General features: G+C 41.4%; 1 protein-coding gene across 2 annotated transcripts in view; it reads left to right on the forward strand.

Moving 5' to 3' along the window:
- The first annotated feature begins 2,897 nt into the window (after window positions 1-2,897).
- ptk2bb (protein tyrosine kinase 2 beta, b) overlaps window positions 2,898-14,133 on the forward strand; it is a 30,638-nt gene continuing 19,402 nt past the window's right edge. The window contains exon 1 of one of the 2 annotated variants that reach the window (XM_061707263.1): window positions 2,898-2,991. The gene's annotated coding sequence lies outside the window, so the exon portion shown is untranslated. Of the gene's footprint in view, window positions 2,992-11,344; window positions 11,470-14,133 lie in introns of those variants that run through there. The other variant, XM_061707261.1, reaches the window with a different exon arrangement.

Consider the following 14,133-nt stretch of genomic DNA (forward strand, 5'->3'; position numbering starts at 1 on the left):
GCAATGATTGCACAGAAGCACTCACAAACCTGGAAACAATAACAGAACTGTGTCAATAATAAGCGTCTTTTCACTGGCAAGCAGTGAAATGACACAGATTTGTTGACTGGACTCTTCTCTGCACTTGACCCTGCTCCCTCGCTCTAGGTGCTTTTCTGAGCCAGAGGGTTTGAAATAACCGTGTGGAACAACGACAGCTGTGAGTGTGAGAGAGTTCAAGTCTGGGGCAAAACAAGTCCGAACCACACCCTTTCATCCAGCGGACTGGAGCGGTGTCAAGGGCAAGAATCTGCAACAGGTGCTCGCCGAGCTCGGATTTGCATGCATGCATGCAGACAGTAGCAATCAAGGCCACATTGGTAGCTACAGTAGTTTGGCATTAAAACAGGCTCGATGTGATAATTAACATTGACTCTTAAAGAACCTTCCTGTCCCAAAACTCTGAAACCATCACCAACACGTTTCCCTCCTCCTTGGTTTGTCCCCTCGCTGGGCGCTGCCTCCCTGCGTGGCGTCGTGCCAGCACTTAGAAATATAAACGCAGGATGCGCAGGTGGCCTTTTGGCATGTGGAATGTCTTTTGCGCTCCTCCCGGGGGATTTTGAAGTGTGTACGGGAAAGTATCACGTATGTTATGGCAGTACAAGAGCTAATAATATCTATCAACGTTATTTTAATCCTTCTGACATTGTTTTTTTTTTCCAACTCAACATTAGGAACGCACATTCAAGTTTCAAGAAGCTGCACAGATCTGAGTTGCCTTTGAGGTATTTCAGTTTGGTTTATTTAATACACAGGCCCTGTTTTTCTCTTTTCTCCTAAGCTTTCTTTCTAAACAGAACTTATCAATAATTAGTTTTAGGATTAGCACACTTGTAACTTGTTTTGTAGTTCACACCCTTCATGATATGCCTTTTCATGGTATTTACAATCAGTCTTGTTTGTATCTGTTAGAAATGTTGGATCCCCTGTAAGACTGTCATGTTGCTATATCTGGATCAAAATTTGACGTGTCGAATTCACAAAAACATAACTAACTGAATAGTTGACTGGAATGACAAACTATCAGAAGATTATTTTATAACCTTGCTGGACTATTCACATGTTCGATAAGTCACAGCTGATGATGACATTGGCAGCTAATGCTAACATAAAAAGCAACGGAAGCTTCTTTTTTCTTTTTTAATCAAAGTCTTTTTATTAAAGGTTTTGCATATCACACAAAAAAAAGACAAAACAAGTAGAACACGAAACCCACTACCCACCCCAGCCCACCAGACCTAAACCTCTCAAGAATAAGTGTTTCCTGAGAGGAGAGACAATTAGACAGTGCAAAAGTATACAGATACAAAATGAGATAAATAATGCTACATATTATGGGGTTACATTCCTCGATTCCATATTGTTAACAAATGTCATGAAAGGCTGCCAAATTGCAACGGAAGCTTCTTGATTGAAGTAGCTAATACATACCTTTATTCTTATATACCTTTATACCACCTTTCTCTCTGCTTTCTGCTGACTTTTTTCCATTTTCTGATGACCGGACTTTGTCGTACAGTGCGGTGCTGGCTGGCTTGTTAAAAATCCACCATTAAACTCTTAAATCCACTATAAACAGCAATGTCCCTATATATCTGCTATGTTGATAAAAAATCACGCACTCTGCGGTATATCTTGTAATACCACTTTGTCCCACTGGAGGTGCACTTTTGTGTCTTGTGGGAGCAGCTGACACATGAGCACTCTTGTGATTTGCTTCCCCCGTGTGGTCGGAGGTGGTGTAGCCACATAGAGTGACATCATTCTGTCAGGAAGGTTTAAATAAAGCAAAAGCTTTTTTCTGTTGATGTTTAGTAGACACAGTCACAGCTGTGTTTTAATTAAAACTTTGAAGCGGCTTCTAATAAGAATAGACATCTGTGGACATGCCAATCACTGCAGGATACAAGTTATTCCTAGTTTGCTTTAACTCTCTTTACTTCCTCCAGTCTTGGCTGTTTTCAGGCTAAAACACTTTCCCTTGAGCTGGATTTTTTCCAGGCAATGATACTTTTTCCTTGTCACAACATGCCCACAGAAGCTTCAGGCTCAGATTTCGATGCTATTTGATACTATTTTTCCTTCATGCTTTTCATATATATATATATATATATATATATATATATATATATATATATATATATATATATATATATATATATATATATATATATTGCTTGTATAACACGATGAGCATTTATTTGACTTTATTGCTAGCTCTGATTCATTAATGTGTTTTTTATTCAATCATGCATGTGTTAGTAACCTTGTACTTTGATTTTTCCGCAATGTTTTTTATTTGACCATATGTAACATCTACAGCTGTGAAAAAAGGGCTCCTCTAATTCAAGATATAATTTAAATAAATTATGATACCTTTTTCTCCTGTTTTTCAACTCAACTCAATTAATTAAACAATTAAAGAAGTTGGTCAATAAAGTCAGCGCCAAAGTCATGTTTTATTAAAGACCTACATCGCCCCCTGCCGTTCATATTCTGCAATTACAACTGAGAACCCCCTTTAAAAAATTCAGTGAAGAAGTGATTATCGGTAACTTGCAAAAAAAACATCAATACTGATCTATAAATATATATATGCACATATTTATAGATCAGTAGTTCAAACTGTACAAGAATATGAAAATATGCAGGATTGTTCGTGAGATTCCTGAACGAGGAAGTGTCTCCAGCTGATCCTGCTGAGGTGAGGGCGTGGCCACCTGCCACCTTCCGCTCCCCTGACGGACGGAGAGACTACAGTCTGATTTATGGTTCCGCGTTACACCAACGCAGAACTACGGCGTAGGGTACGCCAAACCCTACGGCGTAGGTAATGCGTCGATTTAACGCAGAGCCATAACTCAGGTTTACCTGAAGGCCGAGACACCCACGGGGAATTTTAGGCGATCCGTCAACTTTTCGTTCTCGGAGGACTTGAATCAGGACAAGGTAAGACCTGAGATTAACTGATATTTACTTTTTATGTCAGCTCACATAACTTCCACTGAGGTGTCTTGAAGTGTTTACAACCAGTTTATAAGCATTTGTAATTGGCTCATTTATGCACCTTTATCACATCCTGCTTACTACTTTCCACTATCTTAAATATACACGTTGATAAAGATGTATTTTATTTTGTATTTCATGTTCATTGTTTCAAGGGCATCGTGTCAGAAGTTGCTGTGTTTATACTTTGAAGAAAAGCAGTTGTCTGTTGTGGCTCAAGGTTAGATACTAAGTAGTGTTTTCTCCCAGAGAGAACTTTGTTCGTTATCAAAGCATGTCTGTGCAGGTGAGGAGGCAGCCGCCACATTCCAGCGCCTAGGGTCAGGACGCTGCAATAAGCAGACCCCAAGCACAACTCTGTTCAGAGATCAGACCTGCCTGCAGGCCTCCTTGTCTTCAAACAGAATAAGCAGTTACTTATTATCAACTGCAGTTATATTATTATTAGCATAAATTTACCTCAAAGTTCTTTCACATTTTTTTTCTATTTCAGTCATGTGAAAGCAGTACCCTACATATTCTTTTTTTTATGTAAAGCAGTACATTTCCTCTCAAACTTGAAGTTAAATTCAATTACCGTTTAAAAATAAGAGATGGCATTAAATGAGAAAGTATAAAAATAATCAACTGTCATTTCTAGGTACTGTCAGTAACCACAAATGGCATCTGAAGACACGTCTGGATGGAATGGATACTTGTTCTCTCAGGGGTGCGTGTCTTGACAGATTTTGTGTCTCATTGCACCACTTTGCAGTTTAGTGAAGAGGAAATAGAGCAGAGATGAGCCACTTTTACACAGAGATAACTGTATAAAAACACACTGGAGAGTCTTTATTCAGCCTACTTCCACTCTCCAGGTGTGCATTCACTGTGATCCCATAAAAGTGCAATATTCCCTCTTCAACGTTCACAAAGCATGATTTTTTTCAATTCAATTCAATTTTATTTATATAGCGTCTAATACAACAGATGTTATCTCTAGACGCTTTCCAGAGACCCAGAACATGAACATAAACATAAACATAAACCCCGAGCAATTATTACATAAACAATGGCAGGTAAAAACTCCCATAGTGGGAGAAAAACCTTAAGCCAAACAGTGGCAAGGAAAAACTCCCTTTTAGGAGGGAAGAAACCTTGAGCAGGACCTGCCTCATAAGGCGGGACCCTCCTGCCGAAAGCCAGACTGGGGGAGTCGGGGACGTCAGCAGCACAGCAGACATGTGGAAGCAGCAGCGGGATGACCGGGGGTGGGGACCGCAGGCAGGTGGAGGCAGCAGCAGGATAACTGGGGGTGGAAAAATGATGGTGATTGCTTTCCTCTTGTTAGGGGTCCACAGTGGGCACCAAGTCTTTAACGTCTTTGATCACTGGCTGCTTGAGTCAGTTGGAGCTGAATGAAATTCAGCGATGAATAAAAGGAAAATAATGTTTCTACTTGGAGTTCCCTGTGGGACACCAATAGTAGTATTGGGTACAGTTTAACACCAGCAGCGAGAGGGACACCTACAGGTCGCTATGCATGGTAACAGGGTTCAACTACTAGTGCCCCAAGTTAAATTAGAAAGCTCATAATATGGCCCGATGGTTGTCACTTGACTAGGTGTTGAGACTAAAGTCTTGAGTGGTGCTGTCAGATGCCCCACTGGGCTGTCTCACCATCCCTGTGCGCTGAGTTTAAAGCCCTCATGGTGCTCGAGTTCCATCTCTCCGCAAGGCCAATTTACACGGCACTGATCTAGCGTCTGATAGCCCCCTGTTACACCTCGGTTATACTGCCGTTACGCCATTGTAACACATTGGCTACACCGCCGCTGTTAAACTGCTGTTAAACCACTGTTACACCTCGGTTATACCGCTGTTACACCTCGGTTATACCGCTGTTACACCTCGGTTATACCGCTGTTACACCTTGGTTATACTGCCGTTACACCATTGTTACAGCTCTTTTATACAGCTGTTACACCTTGGTAATACTGCTGTTACACCCCTGTTACACCTCGGTTATACCACCATTACACCACTGTAACACCTCAGTTATACCGCTGTTACACCACTGTTACACCTTGGTTACACCGCCGTTACACCACTATAACACCACTGTAACACCTCGGTTATACCGCCGTTACACCACTGTAACACCTCGGTTATACCGCCGTTACACCGCTGTTACACCTCGGTTATACTGCTCTTACACACGCAGTTACACGTTGGTTACACCGCTGTTACACTGCTGTTACACTGCTGTTACACCCTGGTTATACCACCATTACACCGTTGTTATACCACTGTTATACCTCGGTTATACCGCTGTTACATCACTGTAACACCTCGGTTATACCGCCGTTACACAGCAGTTACACCGCAGTTACACGTTGGTTACACCGCCGTTACACCACTGTAACACCACTGTAACACCTTGGTTATACCGCCGTTACACCACTGTAACACCTCGGTTATACCGCCGTTACACCACTGTTACACCTTGGTTATACCGCCATTACACCGCTGTTATACCGCTGTTACACCTAGGTTATACCACTTTTACACCGCAGTTACACATTGGTTACACCGCTGTTACACCTTGGTTATACCGTCGTTACACCCATGTTACACCTTGGTTATACCGCCATTACACCGCTGTTATACCGCTGTAACACCTCGGTTATACCGCCGTTACACCGCAGTTACACATTGGTTACACCGCAGTTACACCGCTGTTACACCGCTGTTACACCGCTGTTACACCGCTGTTACACCTCGGTTATACCGCTGTTACACCTCGGTTACACTGCCGTTACACTGCTGTTACACTGCTGTTACACTGCTGTTACCTCGGTTATACCGCTGTTACACTGCTGTTACACCGCTGTTACACCGCTGTCACACCGCTGTTACACCGCTGTTACACCGCTGTTACACCGCTGTTACACCTCGGTTATACCGCCTTGCTGTTGCTGTTGCTGTTGATTTTCTTTGGTACATTAATTAGAAATAAAGTGATGTAATGAATTATACATTCTAGAATTTAGAATTATAAATTCTAGAACTTGAAAAAACTTTTTCACAAAATAAAAGCGTCAGTTCTGAAATTGTGATGAGGTACCGCTGCAGGGAAACGGGTGTTTCCATTGATTGTGTTTTTCTTTTTTATGATCATAAATGCGAGACTTCTTTGTAAAACTAAGAAGAAGATCTTGACTTTAAAGGCCCACACCAAGCCGACTGTCGGCCGTCGGGCCGTCGATGAGCGTCGGTGTGCGTCTGCCGGCCTAGTTTCCCCGGTGTGTCCCGCACGTCGCCACAGGTCGGCCGCCCGTCGGCAGCTTTTCAGCCGATTCGACATGTCGAATCGGCGTCGGCCGTCGGTCAAACAGCTCACTCTGTGATTGACTGTTCAGAACTGGAAACAGCGAAATCTATGAAATCGTAGGTTTCATTCATCTCCAGCTCTCGACACAGGTTCGGGTAAGCTCCTTGAGCCTGTCGCTGTTGTATCCATGATTTCACCCATGTAGTGCGGTTTCTTCTTATTTTTCGCCTCCACTTCCTCTTTTCTTCTTCCACAAGCTGAAAGCCGAGGGCTGACAACGCCAGTGCCAATTCTTTATTCTTACGCATTGTGTAGCGAGAGTGGTGTGGAAATGTGGTGTGAATATGAAGCCTATTTGTTTTGTTTACGGCTTCCCAGAGCTTCCGGTTTTCCCTAGTTTTTTGAGTGAATACAGACTACCGCTGCTGCCGTTGGGTGTCGTCTTTGCGGTGTGTCTAGTGCTTCTTTTTGAGCCCGACCCAGCCATACACAGGCGACGCGAGGCGACACAGCAGTCGGCCGACAGCGGGCGACGTCGGGTTGGTGTGTCCTCGGCTTAAAGAGGATGGACAGAAACATCTTTACTTTTGGACATATTATTGCACCTCCCGCTACTGCTGTTACTGTTGTTATAGTCAACAGAAGACAAAGCTGGCGAATGATCGTTCAAAGGCAAAGCCCTCATGTAAATGCAGTAAAGCGTTAAGTGGCATTATAGCACAACTACATCGTATTAATGAGGCCAAAAACAGCTGGAAACCAGATGTTGATGACTTTAGGTCCATCGACTCCGTCACATCCAGTGATGTTGGAGGCGTGCAAATGCGAGAAAAGTGTTTCATTAAACTTTTGTACAAAACTGGGCTCTCAACCTGCCGAGAAACCACTTCGTGAAAGTATAAGAAGGTTTTTTGATTTGTTTTGTTGAATATTTGGATATTACACAGCGTTTTTGAAACTCTGCATGTTTCCATTACAGGTTCCTCTTTGAAACATTAAGGTTTTGCGCAATTCTAGCGGTAACGAAAACATGACTATCGTCAAAGACCGACCGAGCCTGCGGTGGAGTTCTACCCCACTTAAGGCAGGATTTAGTTTGTTTATCTTTTTAGTGCTCGTCTCAACATTTTGGAATTTAAAAGCAAATTCAGAGGCAGTTTTTAAAACATGGCAAAAGGATCCTGATAAGCGTGCACTATGTTTTATTTCATATTGTGACATGAACGCACACTGCCAAGCATTTCTCAGTAAAAAAAAATAAAATTTTGCAGACGATCTCCGTCACAGTGGCACTAGAACTTACCTCAGACCTTGTACGCCAAATCTGCAGAGTACTTTGTTTTTTATTTATATAAGCTGTAAGGAATAAATAAACCAAAAAAAACAAATGTCAATCAATTACTCATTTTGTCCTTCAATGAAACATTAAAAACTTTCCACGTCTAGTTTGCAAATACAGATCAATATTTCAAATGCTGAATGATTAAATTATCGAAATGATTGTATGCACATAGGCCTATATGTACATTTTACATATAGACACTGTTTGGATCGGCAGTTTTAAACATAAAAATTTAAGTTAAAAAGGTCTGATTTCATGACTCTGCTTGATGTACTGTGTCTTCATAAGACACACAGACGACAGGCCACAAGCTGGCCCTCACGCCCCGGCCAACTGCTCAACAACTGTAGCCTCCCTACGTGCCCCGCTTAACTTGGTGAGCTACGCGACGCCCTGACAGCCTTTTCAGGCTGGTCCCAGCTGTTCATGTTGAGAAAGCACGCTTCACCGCAGCTGGAGTGCATTCCCTCTGCACACAGCAGCTTCCTCTCTCCTCAAGAGCAGCTTTGTTTAAAGTTCTTGCGTCTCCACAAGCCCCTGAGGAATTTCCTTCTCATTTGTATTTGCCATCGACCCCCGTCGTTCACAGTACGGCATCTTACCAAGCGGACGCTCGGCTGTCCTACTGTTGGACCACGATGCAAAGAGGGCAGTTTCGTATCCACGTGAAGCTGTTATCTGTGGACATATCTGGGTAATGATTACTCCTAGTCGGTGTCCTACTGCGGCCTGCCTTGTGGCACAATGTTAAAAGAGTGAGTTTACTCCACCTTGGTCTAAGAAAAAAAAAAGACAAAGAAGGGGAAGAAAATCTCCCTTGGGACTCTTTTGTTACCATAACAGCTAAAGTGCCGGCTTGGCGGTGTGTGGGAGGCAAGAGCGCTGTGTACTTAGCAAATGTTGCTTTTGTTTAAAAGAAAAGCTGCAATAAAAAAAACAGATGAAACAACTTAACGGTTGAATCGTAATGGGAATAGTCTGTTTTCTATTTTGAATTACTACTAGTGTTTTCTTTTCTTTTGCATGCTTCCTGTGCATGATGCAACTGTGAAGAAATGAGTGGTGACACATTGGTATATCTTAATAAGCTAATTTGTCAGTTGAATCATCCCAATGCTGCTGCAAGGAAGGGTAGCAACGTCAGCTCTTTTTTAAAAAATCCATTATTGATTATAAATTTGTTAATCATAAACCAACTATTCCTGAATCAAAGTGAGGGTCGTGTTTTTACCTCTACATTGAACAAAGTTTTAAGGGAGCTAATTAGAAATGTTGAGAGTCATTTTTCTCTCAAATATGCAAAAGTTGGTACCTCCTTTTTAAATCCTGTTTTTGTGTTGTTTGAAAGTATAATAAGTATCCTCTGATCATAGCAGGTCTCAGTTGTAAGCAAATACAGCTTAAAACAAACACATTTTATTCCCCATGCTATTTATTTTAATACAAATTTGTTCAAAAATGATAAAATTGTGTTGGCATCACTCAGTACCCCCAAATAACTCAAAAGGGTGAGTGGCTGTTAAGTCCTGATCATAGACATAAAAACGTAGACGCCCCATCGAGCGCTGAGCCGTACGTCAACGCCGCCGCCATATTGGATGTGGCAAGACTAAACTGTAAACTAATACAAGTAAATGGACTTATTTTCATAAAGCGCCTTTCTACAAAGAAATGTACTTTTTACGTCTCATTTATTCATTCACACACGCACTAATATACTTGGGAAACAGTTAGGCACCAAATACATTATATTTAATTTTCTCAGATGGCAAAAATAAGAACTTTATTGATCCCACATAAGTGTAATTCATGTTCTATCAGCTATAGAGAACAAGGTAGCCGAAAAACAATATATATCCCTCTTCACAAAAATAAGAAAAATAGAGAAACATATTTTCTCATCAACAAAGCATATTTTACATAAACATATTTGAATTTTTTCAAGTAACGAAATAACATATTTTAACCATTTTTCAAATTTTTTCAGTTCTTTTATTGTCTGAAAAATGTTATTTTGTTATTTGAAAATGTTTTAATTTGTTTTGTTGATGAGAAAATGTTTCTCTATTTTTCTTATTTTTGTGAGGGGAGATATATATTGTTTTTCGGCACTACCTTGTTCTCTATAGCTGATATAACATGAATTACTCCTATGTGGGATCAATAAAGTTCTTATTTTTGCCATCTGAGAAAATTAAATATATTATATTTGGTGCCTAACTGTTTCCCAAGTATATTAGTGCATGTGTGAATGAATAAATGAGACGTAAAACATAAATTTCTTAGTAGAAAGGCGCTTTATGAAAATAAGTTCATTTACTTGTAGCCTATTAGTTTACAGCGCAGTCTTGCCACATCCAATATGGCGGCGACGTTGACGTTTCGCAGCAGCGGGCAAAACCACCTACGTATATATCTACGTATATATGTCTATGGTCCTGATGATTACCAACATGTGGTGAACTGATCATCAGCAGGTGGGAGGAGTTCTAAAAGCAGGTGTTTTGGCAGGTTTCTGGTCTAGGGCATTTAGTTCTGTTAACACAACGCCAGTAGAGAAAGATATAAACAAAGGTCTTAGAAGAGCAGTTCTTGCTCCACATAAATCTGGTCAATCCAGTCATCTATGAACTATGTCTTGTGGATCAATGACACATTGTTTATCTTTAAGTTCTGAAAGAACCAAACACAGCATTTCAGCAGAAACACTGCGTACCCACTTTCAAGCACGGCAGTGGAGGGGTGATGATGTGCGGTTGATTCTCAGCCGCAGCACCTGACGGTGAAATACAAGGCTGTTTGTTCAGCAGTTTAAAAAACTGTCATACAGCCAGAGTTATTAAACTAAGACTTAAACAGGAATATACAGTGAAAAAATAATCCTGTTAACTGAATTAATCAAACAAACTGAAAAACAAAATAAAAACTATTAAAAATTCAAAACTATTGACTACTGACTACACCGTTAAAAAGGGTAAAAAATAAAGCCATCATGGTGTTCTTGTGGAAGTCCAGACCTAAACCCAACTGAAATACAGACACCAGATCTTAGGAGGGTTGTGCATAAACGAACCTTGACGTAAAGACAAATGGACCAAAACTTCGCAACAACGTGAGAGATTGATAGTCATGTAGGAACCAACTGTCAAGTTATTGCTGCTGAGGATGGATCTTCAAGCTCTTATCATGGAGGTGCTCAGGGTTGCACAAAGAATGTTTTCCCTCCTTTTTGGCCAAATTTTAGTTAAATAAACAAGTACAAGGTAAAAAAAGTTGTATGTTGTTCATCTCAGACCTTTTCTGTTTTTTTTCCTCACTTTTCTGCTCTTGTTGCTTTACAAAGCTGGCAATGTCACAACGGCATTCGTCTTCCTCTCACTTAGGCACAAGTTGTTAAAATATTGTTTCTGCCGTGGGATCCCGGAAATGTAATCCTGTAATCATGGATGTTTTTTTTTTCTTTCTTTTTTAAAACATTGCCTCCCCCACACCCAGGTAATGGTGCAACACGCCACTCGTGCCCTGCACACATCTCCTCCAGTTCCCCTTCTCTCCTCCTCCCCACACACACACCCACACCCACACACACACACACACACACACACACGTGGCCCTGCTCGGGAATTCGTGACCTCAGGCTAACAAAACAGCGGCAGAGCAGCCCTGAGAGAAACTAACACAACTCAGCACTCTCGCAGCAGACGAGCAGCGTGGAGCTTCAGTTATGATATCCGAAAGGCCCTTTCCTCATGAGCAGTGCTGTGAGGTGAGAAAGACCGACTTTAAGGACTTATTTACACAGTCAATATGCACTCAGTGTTTGGGGAAGGGTTTCTCTCAGGGGGACTGTAGTTTATAGATGTATTTGTCAAGCTGCTTGCTGCCCTCTCAGTGAGGGTTCATCGAAGGTGTGTGCAGGTTTGCAGCTTTTCTAACAAGTTGACGGTTGCGAGTGTGTTACCTCGTAGCTGTGTGATAAGGTTTTTACAGCCTGTTTCCAGGCGCCATCCATCCCCATGTTTGTTTAAACCAGGTGGTCAGAGAAGAAGCCCCTGTTGCTGGGATGCATTTTGTATGAGGAACTAGCCATTTTGGGAGATAAGCGATGACTGCTGTTGAAAATAGGGTGTGAAAGTATGATATCGTTTTTTCAGATGTCAAATTGCTTAAACATATATGTGAACATAATGGTATTGGAACAGCTCGTATGTACATCTGGGACATTGTTTCAGGCAGGAAACATGGTTCTTGTGGATCATCCCGTTTAAAATGACGTTCAGTACCACGGGGGACTTTTCTAGGTGCTGCTCCAACTCCAAATACAAACAGTTTATAAAAAAAAAGGAGTGTCATTTAATTTCCCGGTCTCTCCACAATCTGGAAATCGCTGTGCGAACTTGTTTTTCAACGAAAAATTGATTTGGAAGTGGAGGTAGAGGCCTGGTCTGTCACGGGCAGAGCCCAGATACAGTTGCTAAGGAGGCCTTGAGTTTGTGCTTTGGAGATGAATCTATAAGGGGAATTAACTGGCTGCAAATGATTTAAGAACAATTACATTCGTGGTTAACTACTTGCTGAATAAAAAAAAACTGATTTGATTGTGTCCCCATTTTTCATGGGCCTTGTCATAAAAAAACAATCAAAAGAACATGCAGGACAGCTTTGGCTGTCTGAAACACCTGGCTCTGGGTTTGGTGCTGCCTGTGTCTTAAACCCCGTCATTCAGCGAGACATTTAGATGTGTAGGTTTTCTATGCAATCACGGACCCATATCGGAGTCCTCCTGCCTCCCCGTCATTATCTCCACCCAGCCTTACATTACTTTCCTCTTGCTGTTCTTCCGAAGCGGATTGCGCAAAGCTCCAAAAACAATTTCAAAAGGGCCACATACCCTGGAAAAGAGGCACGGAGAGCAGCGAAGGCAGCTGTCTAAATCAGTTGCGATCGGTCGAAGAAGTTGAAAACGTTTCTCTTTTTTTCATCTTAGAAAAACACGCGAAAGCCATTTAAGAACGCTTCATATAGTTCAGTCAACATTAACATAAGATTTCATTGTTGCAACACTTATGACGAATGCCAAAAGCAAAGAAAATCATGCCGTGTCCGCTTTAAGTAAAACTCCTAACACTTCTACTGGAAGTAAGTTGATCGGCTGATGCTGTGGAGGACGGTTGTCTTTGATTATCTGGATCACATTCCTTTCAGTGATCATTCACTGTACTGTAACAGGTCTAATGGAAACAATGTTATGCAAGCACGTAATACATACACATAACTGATTCAGAAGAGGGGGTTGGTAGCTGTACGGGGCCGGGCCACAGGGGCACTGGCCCCAGCTAATGTCTGATTATCCCCCCTGAAGTGCCCCAGTCCTGTCACTACTCTGTCCCTTCTCCTAGAAAAACAGAGATTATAGGCAGATGCAATTTCATGCAACAGTTAGTGGCACTAATATGCCATTCAGGAATCTCAGCCTTTTGCCATTAACGCTGCTCAGCCCACCCTGGCCGTCGCATCGCTGTTACTCAGATCAAGATTACATGAAGGCATCAATAAGAAATACCTGGTCATGTCTTTTGATAGTAGAACAAGTGCTCCCAAGAAAAAAAAAATTATATTTTAACCATGAATATATATTGTATGCAGACAAAAAAAGAAATCCCATAGAACTGCTTACTCTACCTTTAACTGTTGCTTACCTGTGTTTAGGGGAGATTTGAGCATTTTGCCCTTACACAATTAAGCTGCTAATGAGTTTTCTACTTTAAGTTTTGCTTTTTAAATTCGATAAAGTGTTTGGGCAAGATGCAACTGATGAAATAAATAAACACCTTACTGACAGAGCCAGGATTTTGGGATTTTGTGACAGGAGTGCTCGGGCCGTCCGTGACAAAGGTGGCCCCTGGATGGCTCTTTATTTAGAAAATCCACCGACACAAGATCAGTTGGTCACTACTTGGTAGCGGCTGAACCATGAAGCCCAGACTTAATGTGTCGGTACGTCATGTACTGTAAACTTCATCAGTGTATTTGAGCAATAGGTTCAAACATAAATGTATTAGACACGAGCAGTTGGGGGTGTGCCGTTCAGCTTGAATGTTTTATTTATGTTCCTTTTAAGCAGCCGACTTTATTGAAACTGCTTTTATTCACTCTGAAATTAAAAAAACATGAAGATTAGCACCAGATCATGTTTGCATGCTAAAAATAATCTATGCTTTGCACAAATATGTTAGCAGGGGGCATTCAGGGTCCAAATTGCTTGGCCATCTCAATTATAAAATTCTGAAGCTACATGGACATGAATAAATAATATTTTTGAGCGCCTTTTAGTGGCTAAATACTTGCAAATAGCAGATATACCTTTTTTTTTCAGGAGCAAATATGAAGAATCTCTATGAAGGAAGATATGGCTAGCTCTATCATTTTT

The sequence above is a fragment of the Cololabis saira genome, chromosome 18 (assembly GCF_033807715.1).
Source record: "Cololabis saira isolate AMF1-May2022 chromosome 18, fColSai1.1, whole genome shotgun sequence".
Lineage (NCBI taxonomy): Eukaryota > Metazoa > Chordata > Actinopteri > Beloniformes > Belonidae > Cololabis > Cololabis saira.